Source organism: Stomoxys calcitrans, chromosome 2, assembly GCF_963082655.1.
Source record: "Stomoxys calcitrans chromosome 2, idStoCalc2.1, whole genome shotgun sequence".
Lineage (NCBI taxonomy): Eukaryota > Metazoa > Arthropoda > Insecta > Diptera > Muscidae > Stomoxys > Stomoxys calcitrans.
In genome coordinates this window covers 227,181,827-227,194,313 of record NC_081553.1, presented here as the reverse complement: position 1 = coordinate 227,194,313, position 12,487 = coordinate 227,181,827, and the positions used below count along the sequence as shown (strand labels likewise).

The following is a 12,487-nucleotide window of genomic DNA, read 5'->3' as shown; positions in this document are numbered from 1 at the left end:
CAATAGACCAAAAAAAAAAAAGACCACCACAAATGAAGCAGTTTTATTTTATTTATAGGCCATGTTTAGCATCGAAGTGAAAATCTATAAACAACCCAATGTTAGCATACGTCGTATTTGATTTTAATAAATGTTCTATCTCAATTACAGACATACCATTTGTCGCCAATGCTATCTAAGGCGGCAAAACTAAACGCCACAAACTTTTTGAGGCAGTACGCAAACATGGGAACTTACAATTGCAGGTTTGTTGATGGCGTGAATGCAGCTGTTGCTGGCAATTTTTAAACTTCGCACACAATTCACATTGCAACATCGCTATGCGTTCTTTCTCGCCTGTCCTGCTGTCCCTCAATTGGGGGAAATATGATGCGACATGAATATAATCTGTGCTATAAAGTGAATAAGTGTTTTCACCCTCCTTTGAGAAATATGCCGCAAGTATTCAGAGCACGCCGCCAAATCGCCGCAATGGACAAATTAAATGCCGCCTAATATATGATCATTTATCGTGGCACAGTGGGATGGAAAAAATATGTTGGAGAAAAAAAAGACTGTAATTTCTTTAAAAGGATTGAGACATGAATAAGAAGTAGTAAATGACTGCGGATCATTGACTGGGCTTTCAAATAGGGGCTATAATTATTTATGGACTTTTATATGAGAGCTGTATCTATTTAACGGGAACCGTTTATAACAGGATATTTAATTTTATATTGTTTTAGTTTTATACCCACCATCAGAGGAAGGGGGTATACTAATCTAGTCATTCCGTTTGTAACACCCCGAAATATTGATCTAGGACCCCGTCTCAAAATCCACAGTTACCCACATCCACAGTATTCTCGAAATTTTCGCATATTGTGTAGGTTGGTCTGGAAGGAAACATAGGCTATATAATTTGTCGGTATCGGAAGGGGGGAGGGTCCGTCCCCCTTCCTTATGTCAAAAACACGACCCAAAATCAAAAGTCGACCGATCGGGACAATATAGGTATAAAATGAAAGGTATTGGAGAGTAGAATACGAATATGGTATTAATATTTGAGTCTAACTGCCCATCGGGCCGCCCCAACCCCAAAACTTCGCCAAACAGACATATTGAATGTAGGTGTAGATTTCGAATCTGGCATACAAAATCAGATCGAATCATAGGGAGTCACGCCACATCTCGAAAGCGCCATTAGACCCATTATGACTATATGATACTTGGCTGAACTGATTTTCTTAAAATTTTCATAGATTGTGTACGTTTGTCTGGAAGGAAATATAGGCTATATAATTTTCGATATTGGGAGGAGGCGGAACCTACGCCTTACGGAACGCCGCCCATATCAGAAAGCGGTCCGATGAGCACAATCAGGGTATCAAATGAAAGGTATTAGAGACCAGAAAACGAATATGGTATTAAAATGTGGGTCCAAGTACCAATCGGGGCCCCCAACCCCAATACTCCTCTAAACAGATATATTCGAAGTTCATGTCAATATGGGACTTACATGAAAAGTATTAGGCAGTAGATTACAAATGTGGCATAAAACATTAGGTCCAAGTAATGGGAGGTCGGCCTCCCCCAAATGGGCATATTAGCCGACCATGGCTATATGGGACTTAAATTAAAGGTATTAAGGAGTAGTTTACGAATATGACATTAAAATTTGTGTTCACGTCTAGATGGCGCTTTTCCTCCTAAAGATACGTCAAATGGGTTATCTGATCCATTATGACAATATGGGACTTAAATGAAAGGTATTTGAGAGTATAAAACGATTTTGATATCCAATTTTGGAGCCAAGTGTTTTGGGGTACGCCCTAAAGCACCCCCTAAACTGAACTTCATTTTTGTTGGGAATAAAGAACGAATTTGATATCTATTTTCAGTGCAAAGTGCCGGTGGCCGCTCCAGCCCCAAAACACCCTCCAAACGGTTCATATTTACCGGCCATGACAATATGGGGCTCAAATTAAAGGGATTTGGAAGTGCAGTACGAATTTGAGATCCATATTTGAGTCGAAATATCTGAGGTGCCATCCCTACCATAATGAGAACTAATGATAAATTCTCACACACCAATGTGTGCTTTCCGATTCAAGTTTAAATTCAATGATTTAATGACCTTTTTTATAGCCGAGTCCGAACGGCGTCCCTCTTTGGGAAAAATTTTGTAAATGACCATGCATGGCATTGTACCTCGCAAATATCGCCAACATTAAGAGGGGATAAACACCGCTTTCTCCGATGTTCTCGCCAGGATTCGAACGCGTTCAACATCATAGGCTACAATGGCACGAATTTGATATCCGCATTCAGGGCGAAGTGTCCCCACCCTAAGTAGATATTAGAGAGTTAAAGACGGCGCAACAAAGCGGGCCTGGTTCGGCTAGTTCCCATATAAACCGATCATTCGATTTCATTTCTCGAGCCCCTGGAAGCCCCAATTTTCATCCGATTTGGCTGAAATTTTGTACACGGTATTCTGTTATGACACCCAATAACTGTGTCAAGTACAGTTGAAATCGGTCAAGAACATGATATAGCTCCCATATAAACCCACTTCCCGATTTGACTTCTGAGCCCCTGGAAGCCGTAATTTTCATCAAATTGTCTGAAATTTTGTACATGGTGTTCTGTTATGACTCCCAACAACTGTGCCACGGTTCAAATCGGTCAAGCACATGATATCGCTCCCATATAAACCGATTTCACAGCTTGAGACCTTAAAAGCCACGATTTTTATCCTATTTGGCTGAACTTTTGCATAAAGTGTTCTGTTATGACTTTCAACAACTTCGACAAGTACGGTCCAATTCGGTCTATAACTTACTCTAGCTCCCATATTTTAGCAGAATCATGAATTTCATGAATTTTTATTTTATTTTATTTTTTTTTATTTTTGTTTTATTTTATTTCTTTTATTTAATTTTTTTATTTTATTTTATTTTTTTATTTTATTTTTTTTTTATTTTATTTTATTATTTTTTTAATTTTATTTTATTTTTTTTTATTTTATTTTATTTTTTTTATTTTATTTTGTTTTATTTTATTTTATTTTATTTTATTTTATTTTATTTTATTTTATTTTATTTTATTTTATTTTATTTTATTTTATTTTATTTTATTTTATTTTATTTTATTTTATTTTATTTTATTTTATTTTATTTTATTTTATTTTATTTTATTTTATTTTATTTTATTTTATTTTATTTTATTTTATTTTATTTTATTTTATTTTATTTTACTTTTTTTTATTTTATTTATTTTATATTTATTTTCTTTTATTTTTTTATTTTATTTTAATTTATTTTATTTTATTTATTTTATATTTATTTTTTTTTATTTTATTTTATTTTACTTTATTTTATTTTATTTATTTTATATTTATTTTTTTTTATTTTATTTTATTTTCTATTTACTAACTAGAACTACTGCAATTTCTTCATCTCACTGTGCGACTGCAATTTAAAGGCTAACACCTCGTCGTACAATAATAATTTATGGTCTTTGGCATGGCCCACATCCGTGATTGTTGTCAAAACACTTAGATATGTATCTCATTAATATGTTGGTTTGCTATTTCAGCATGATAGGAGGAGAAGTTTCTGAAGCTTTTGAGACGTTTGATTTTCATAGACAATTTTAGAAGAATTTAGTTCTGGGATTTCACACAGGATATTGTCTAGCTTTAGACCAGTAATGCTAGAAACAATACATCTTTGCCAAACTCGAAAGGTTGTATACTCATTTTGTCATTTCATTGGCAACAACTCGAATTTTCGACTTGTAACTTAATGGAAAGATCAAGTGGTGGAAGACACCTTGAAACTTGGTGTCAGAGATTATAAAATGAGCGCAGAAGATCGAGGCGCTTGGAACGCTATTCTACGTTCGGCTATTTGAACAAATGTTCTGTCATAATCAATTAAATTAAAGTAAGTAGTTTAGGTTAGGTTAGGTTTAATTTAATTGATTATGACAGAACATTTGTTCAACTAGCCGAACGTAGAATAGCGTTCCAAGCGCCTCGATCTTCTGCGCTCATTTTATAATCTTTGACACGAAATTTGAGGTGTCTCCCATCATTTGATCTTTCCATTAGGTTACAAGTCGAAAATTCAAGTTGTTGCTAATGAAATGACGAAATTAGTATACAACCTTTCGAGTTTGGCAAAGTTGTATTGTTTGCAACTTTCTGCTCATTTTTTTTCGAAATTCCTTAGAAAAAATTGATACAAAGTAATTTTTATGGAAAATTTCTTCAAAATTGGATTTTCTAAAAAAACTAATCTTAATTTGATTTTTATAGTGAAATTCCTTAGTCATTTATCCTGACGAATTTATAAAAACCAGACTTCTTTGTAAAGATACCGTCTAGACAAGCCGACCAAAGGCATCAGCAAAAGGAAACTATCAGCATCTCAGCCGTGGCAACAAATGTAGAAAGCGTATCGCACACAGCGTAATCTGTTTTATGGTTGATAAACATGTTACGCAAGTGTACATTTCATTAATTTCCACAGACGGAAGGTGCAATTTTTATGCCCAGACAGTGAGCATGGATAGGCAATTGAAATTCTTAAAGAAAAAACGCCTATGTCTGGCATGGTTGTATTTATGAAATGCTTGTTTCTCAAACATAAATGCTTTGTAGCTAAGTGAATGATAAACGACTTTATGTGATTTTTGGCCACTTCGCAATAGCGGGAGTAGGGAGGAGAGCTGTAGGAACTCTGTCCATATGGAAATACTGGTCGAAGGGTCTTATTCGACCCATGGATGTCTGTCCATCTGTAAAAGGCACGCTATCTTCCAAACGATAATATTTTAGCATATGCTCCAAATTGTGAAGAATTTTTAGCAAAATGGGTTGCCACTAGAGATTACGCCTGATTGAGCTTAGCACTTTTTACTTTTTTTTTCAAATTGTGTTCTAATTAAATTTTATTTTTTTTTTCTTTCAGGTATGTCGTTTTTGAACTCCTAATTCTAAAAAATTCCTTTTGGTAAGTCTTTAAGTCTTTCTCAATAGGGTTTAGCAACATCAATATCAGTTTTCCACCTATTCCTACCAAACACGGATTCTATACACACTGACGCAAAGTATCTTTCTATCCCCTTTAAAATGGTGGGATTCATGACATCACCAAAACCTGTCAGTCATTGACTATCTTTCTGCCTTTAAGGTAGAAGCATATGCCAAATTCCTCTACTTTATAATATTCGAATATTTGAAAGTCAAGTATCTTCCCCCCAAAAAGGTCACAGCTTCATGTTGATCAAGTTCCATAAATGCGTTACCTTACCTTAATTGGCTATGACAGAAATATTTGTTCCATTAGACGAACATAGAATAGATTTCCAAGTGTTTTGATCTACTGCGCTCATCTCTAATCTCTGATATATATTGGGTTGCCCAAAAAGTAATTGCGGATTTTTCATATAGTCGGCGTTGACAAATTTTTTCACAGCTTGTGACTCTGTAATTGCATTCTTTCTTCTGTCATTTATCAGCAGTTACTTTTAGCTTGCTTTAGAAAAAAAATGTAAAAAAAGTATATTTGATTAAAGTTCATTCTAAGTTTTATTAAAAATGCATTTACTTTCTTTTAAAAAATCCGCAATTACTTTTTGGGCAACCCAATAGTTTCTAGATTTCTTTCTTTCTTTGATCTTTTCATTGGGATTTTGTTCTTCCCTCTTTGGGTATTCCATTACGGTCACCTTCAAAAGACTTTATAGCTGTAGCTTCTTCACTCATTCGAACAGCACGACCTAACCAACACAACCGCTGTATTTTGGTGCGTTTAACTATGCTTTTGTTGTCATACAGAAGGCCATTGTAGCGCAGAGGTTAGCAAGTCCAAATTCTTAAATCCTGGCGAGAACATCAGAAAAAAAAAATTCAGCAGTGGTTACCCCTCCTAATTTGTGGGGTACTTCGGCATTTGATATGGCAGCCATGCAGAAACTTCTCCCCAAACAAGTGTCGCACTGTGACATGCCGTTTGAACTCACCTAAAAAATGGAGGCCGCTCTTCGGAGGCCATCATTGATATGTGAGAAGTTTGGCCCCGTTTCTGTTCTGTGGACTGTTTATGTTCAAATTTGCTATTGTTGTTGTATTGTTGTCATTAAACTTATACATCACGTGATGCATACGACGCCTATATTTTCCATCAACGCAGACTGGTCCATATATGTTACAAAGGATCTTTCTCTCAAACACTCCAAGTACTACTTCATCCACTATAAATACCCATACAACAGCACGGATAATTGTTGTTGTTCTAGGTAGCGATCCTCTTCAAGCTCCATAGGTAAGCAAACTAGTTCCAGTCCATAGAACCATAGGGAGCGTCATGATCATGGGTTATTAAAAGGCGCCAATACCCCGTCCTGTCATATAGAGTATCATATGCGCCGGTATTTAACCAATAGCCAGTTCCGGTCGCCTTCTCACTGAGCCTCTCCACTTGCCAGTTACACCAAATTTCTAAATTTCTGGTAGCTGTCAGCTGAGCGGTGATCACCACACAAATGGGAGCCCAGAGTTCCAACCCATCTGGTGTTCATAGTCATCCAGCGCCAGAAATGGTAGGTTAGCCTAAGTTTTTGTTGTAATATGAATCAAACTTGGACATTTTCGTTCATTGTGGTAACAGGAGAAGTAAAATGCCCTCTAGTGAAATGAGAACTTAAGTGAAATTGCTTCTGAAATCGAAGCTCAGGGTTTCATTCCGTGTGGTGCTCATAGTCAATCGGGTACGGGTAGTATCAATGTCTTGTGTCGTCTAATTTGTGTCTGTCGAGAGGTGGCCTTGTTTCTAAATGGTTTGCTTAATCCAAAGTAACATAATTTGCCGAGGTAGATAAAGCTGCTGCAAAGTTGTAATTCCCAACTTTCTCCATTTTCTTTAGTTATGAAATTTCCTGCTTAGCTCGGGAGTACAATGTGTTTTGGGAGTCTATTTTGTCTTATCTCCATTTACTGCCAGACTCACTTTCAATGATCCTCCCTATCTAAAATCTGGTTTGGTTTTGAATGGTTCGGAGTGAGGCCACAGTATACCGTCTGCTTATACTCTGAACGCCTAGGTTCGAATCCTGACGAAAACATTAGAATAATTTTCAGCGGTGGTTATACCTTCCTAACTCTGACAACATTTCTGAGGTCCAATGCCAAGTAAAAACTTATTCCCAAAGAGGTGTCACAATGATTCACGCTATTCGGACTCGACTATAACAAGCACGAGCCTTATCATTGAGCTTAAACTTGAATCGGACAGCACATATGAAATGTGAGAAATTTTTCGCTGTTCCTTTATGGAATATTTATTGGCAAATTTTCATTTGGTGCGAAGAGATTCTTTCCTTTTCTCTGCAGAATCTTAGTAATTTTTAAAGGATACTAAACTCATACCTGGGTTACCATACCTTTGAGCAGTATAAGGCTGTTAAAGGCGGCTTTGTTGTCAACGAAAAGATGGCAGATTTTGACCTTTGCTTCTCGGGTCTTTCTCAGGGTTTGCCGCAATGTGAATATCTGGCTTTTGGTGAATTTACAGAGTCTAAAGACGCATTGACAAGATCCAATCATCTCATTGACTTAAGGTTTTGATCTCTCACACAATACGCTCGATAGTATCTTGAAATTTTACACAGATACTTTGAAATTTTACACAGATACTTCTAATCGATGTAGGTCGACGGGGATTGTCATGGGCCACATCGGTTCAGATTTGGATATAGCTCCCATATAAACCGATCTCCCGATTTGACTTCTTGAGCCCCTGGAAGCCCCAATTTTTTTCCGATTTGGCTGAAATTCTGGATACGGTATTCTGTTGTGATTTTCAACTACTGTGTCAAGTACGTTCCAAATCGGTCTATGACCTTATATAGGCCGCAATTTTCATCCGATTTGGCTGAAATTCGGGATACGGTATTCTGTTGTGATTTTCAACTACTGTGTCAAGTACGGTCCAAATCGGTCTATGACCTTATATAGCTCCCATATAAACCGATCTCCCGATTTGACTTTTTGAGCCTCTGGAAGCCTCAATTTTTGTCCGATTTGGCTGAAATTATGAATATGGCGTTCTGTTATGATTCCCAACAACTGTGCCAAGTATGGTCCAAATAGGTTCATAACCGGATATAGCTCCCATGTAAACCGATCTGCCGATTTGACTTCTTGAGCCCCTGGAAGCCGCAATTTTGGTCCGATTTGGCTGAAATTTTGAATATGGTGTTCTGTTGTGATTTCCAACAACTATGCCAAGTACGGTCCAAATGGGTTCATAACCGGATATAGCTCCCATGTAAACCGATCGCCCGATTTGACTTCTTGAGCCCCTGCAAGCCGCAATTATTGTTCGACTTGGCTGAAATTTTGCACACGGTGTTTTCTTATGACTTCCAATAATTGTGCCAACTGCAGTATAAATCGGTCAATAACCTTATATAGCTCCCATATAAACCGATCTCCCGAATTGACTTATTAACCCCTGGAAGCCGCAATTTTTGTCCGATTTGGCTGAAATTTTGAATATGGTATTCTGCTTTGACTCCGAACAACTGTGCCAAGTACGGTCCAAATCGGTCTATAACCTGGTATAGCTTCGATATAAACCGATCTCCCGATTTGACTTCTTGAGCCTCTGGAAGCCGCAATTTCAACAACTCTGCCTTGTACGTTTCAAATTGGTCTATAGCCTGGTATAGTTCTCATATAAACCGATCTCCCGATTTGATTTCTTGAGTTATTACAAGCCGCAATTTTTGTCCGATTTGACTGAAATTTTGCATACGGAGTTCTGTTCTGTTTCCAACCCAGCCAAGGCATCCAAATTCCTGTACTTTATGATCAATTCAAACATTCGAAAACTCAAATATCTTTTCCCCAAAAATGACACATATTCATGTTGATCAAATAATTCCATGTATACATTGCTTGCCTCTATGACAGTGTTGCCATATTTTAAAACTTTATTCTCATTATCAGACAACAATGCATTCATTTATTTATTATTCCCATGGTGATTAGCTTGTGGGAAAATATAATCATTGTTCAAACTTTACTTTCTCTCAAGTGCCTACCTGATAAACTTATCATATCACATAACGTTCAAGAATGTTTGCTGGCATTTTGGGGTAGAACAACAAAAGTCTTATCACAAAATCTAAGTGTCATTTTTCTAATCTTTTTTACAAGGCCATTAAAAGCTATTTATACAATCTTGAAGAAGAAAAAAAGTGGCAGACAGAGAATCGTAAATTTCCTAAAATGACAATATTCTTCGGGTTCAGAAGCACCAGGTGAATGGAAATGCCAAAATATAAATGGTTGTTAGGCTAAATGAAAATCCACTTTCTGGATACTGAATTGACTGATAATCTGTAAGGGAAAATTATCAAAAATAAAAAGAAAAAAAAATAACAAAAACAAGTAAAAGCTTGCTAAGTTCAATATTGGTTAATGCATCATGAAATATTACTTATGCCACTTTGCATTTTATTTAGAGGTTTGCTATTTGATTTGTCATGTTTACCAAGTACTTCAAGATGAGTGCCTATAAATTATGACTGCATTTACGCGAACACACATTTCCTTCGCTTGTAGTCTATCTAATTATGTCCATGCTAATGAAATGTTGGCGATAAGAGCGAAATATTTAAAAATAAAACCAACGCGAAAAAAATCCAGCATAACAAAAAATGTTAATGTAGGGCAGTTCTGCCGCGAATCATATATGCGGAATAAAACTTAGTTTTGCGACATACGCATCACAGTGCCCTGAAAGTTTTAAGCGTTTGTTTGTGAAATTCTAAAATGGTTCCTAGTATTGAATATACGACAAATCTCAAAGAAATCTTGGTGTTCATTTAACAAAAGGACTCAGTTTTTAAGAAAGAGAAAACTGGTTTGGGATAAGATGTGCTTTTAAATTTATGCTTCATTTTATGCAGGTGCTGTTGACCTCGTTTAATAACAACTGCTGGTCATGAATATAGCCTTCTTATATGGTGTTCTCCTTCCTGCTATTCATTCATGCACACATGAGGTTTTTGCCTTTAGCTATTAATCTTTGCATTCCTTGTTCTTCCTTATAGGCTTAAACAAATTATTATTCTCCTCAGGTTTGGTAGCAGTTTTGGGAGAGAGCATCATATGATTGATAGGCATTGACGTCAGGTGTAAGATGAACTGGACCCAACATCTGTTTAAGATTGTTATCAGTTGACTGCTGGTGACAAATACATTCAACCGATAATCTAAACTCAATGAACAGCGTTCAATATTGAACCGCAGCAAATGCAAATTTGCTGATGAAATTTCCATTAAGGAAAATGGGCAAACTTCACACATATTAATCGAAATGCTATTCGATTCGAATTTTTGAGCTCAATGACTAGGGGCCTCCAGTTTTTACATGGCATAGTACCTCACAAATGTCGCCACCATTAGGAGGGGATAATGACCGCTAAAAAAGTGTGTTCTGATGTTCTTGCCAGGATTCGAACCCGAGCGTTCAACGTCATAGGGGGATATAGAGGGAAAATATATTAGCAACGTGCATTATCCTCATATATCTATATATCATTTATTTGAACCCCATATTCCCATTGGCCTCAAAATTGGATATCAAATTTGTTTTCTAATCTCATTTTAACTCCTTATTGCAAAAGTATTGGCCCTAAAAACTATAAAAAATTTAGTTCCACTCTCTTTAATACCCAAATTGTCTTGATGAGCAAATATGTCCTATTTGAGGGTTGTTATGGTGGTGGGACGTCCCCTAGAGAGTTTGTCCCACTACGTGGTCTACTTTCAAATACCATTAAATTAAGCCCCATATTTCCATAGTCGGCAAACATGACCGTCTTGGGGGGTGTTTTGGGGGATGGGCGGCCACTCAGTGAGTTGGTCTTGAAAATATATATCGGATTCGTGTAATACTCTAAAAACCCTATTGTCTCATATTGCAAAAGTCAGCAAATACGTCCTATTCGGGTGGTGTTGTGGGGGTGAAGTGTCTCCATAGACACTTTTCCCAAATATTGCTATCAGATTCGTGCTTTACTCCCAAAGACCTTTCATTTGAGCCTCATATTGCTATGGTCGTAAATTTGTCCCCTTTGGGGGTTGTTTTTGGGAAGAGCCGGCCTCCCAAAAACACTTGGTCCCAAATTTGAATATCAGATTCGAATTCTACACTAAAATACCTTTTATTTAAGCCCCATATTCCCATGGTCAGTAACTAACTCCTGTGTGGGGGGTGTTTTGGGGCAGGGATGGACCCCCAGAAACGTGGTTAGACATTTGGATATAAGATTCGTATTCTACTCGCAAATACCTTTCATTTAAGTCCCATATTGCCATGGTCGGTAAAAATGTCCGATTTAGGGGTGTTTTGGGGGTTGGAGTGGTCCCCCTAACACTTGGTTCTACAATTGGATATCAGATACGTTTTCTTATTCTAAATACCTTTCATTTGAGCCCCATATTGTCGCGATTGGTCTAAATATATGTTTGGTAGGTTTTAGAGTGGGGCGGCCCCCTAGATACCCCATCCGAAATTTGGATACCAAATTTTTAATTTTAGGGTAGACAAAATTTCGCTTAAATCGCACCACCCATCTCTGAGATCTGGCGTTTCTGAAAGTTAGGGTAAGGAGGAGTAAAATTTCAGCCAAATCGGACAAAAATTGCGGCTTCCAGGGACTCAAGAAGTCAAATCGGGAGATCGGTTTATATGGGAGCTATATCAGGCTCTTGGCGGATATAAACGATACTTGGCACAGTTGTTAAAAATCATAACATAACACGATGTGAAAAATTTCAGCCAAATCGGTCAAAAATTGCGGCTTCCAAGGGCTCAAGAAGTCAAATCGGGTGATCGGTTTATAGGGGGTCTATATCAGGTTATAGACCGATTCAGACCGGACTTGGTGCAGTTATTGGAAGTCCTAACTGAACACCTTATGCAAAATTTCAGCCAAATTGGTAAAAAATTTGGGCTTCCAAGGGCTCAAGAAGTCAAATCGGGAGATCGGTTTATATGGGAGCTATATCAGGTTATAGACCGATTCCGATCGAACTTGGCCCAGTTGTTGGAAGTCATAAAAGAAGCCTACGTGCTAAATTCCGTTAAATTTATGGGAGCTGTATCAACCTATAGATCGTTTCCCGCCGTTGTACAAAATGTGTGTTAAATCGGTTGAAAATTGCTCTCTCTAGAGGCTCAAGAAGTCAAAGCCAATTCAAATGAGAATTGCGCCCTCTAGTGGCTCAAGAATTTAAGATCCAAGATCGGTTTATTTGACATCTATACCAGGTTATGAACCGATTTGTGTCATACTTAACACAGTTGTTGGGAGTTATACCAAAACACCACATGCAAAATCTCAGTCAAATCGGACGAGAATTGCGCCCTCCAACGGCTTAAGAAGTCAAGACCCAATATCGGTTCATATGGCAGCTTTACCA

General features: G+C 37.2%; 1 protein-coding gene and 1 long non-coding RNA gene across 6 annotated transcripts in view; one reads left to right on the top strand and one right to left on the bottom strand.

Annotated features, from left to right (window-relative positions):
- LOC106081004 (protein doublesex) overlaps positions 1-12,487 on the top strand; it is a 320,938-nt gene that overhangs the window by 173,233 nt on the left and 135,218 nt on the right. The window lies entirely within an intron of this gene.
- Positions 1-12,487, bottom strand: part of LOC106081005 (uncharacterized) — a 45,543-nt gene that overhangs the window by 581 nt on the left and 32,475 nt on the right. The window lies entirely within an intron of this gene.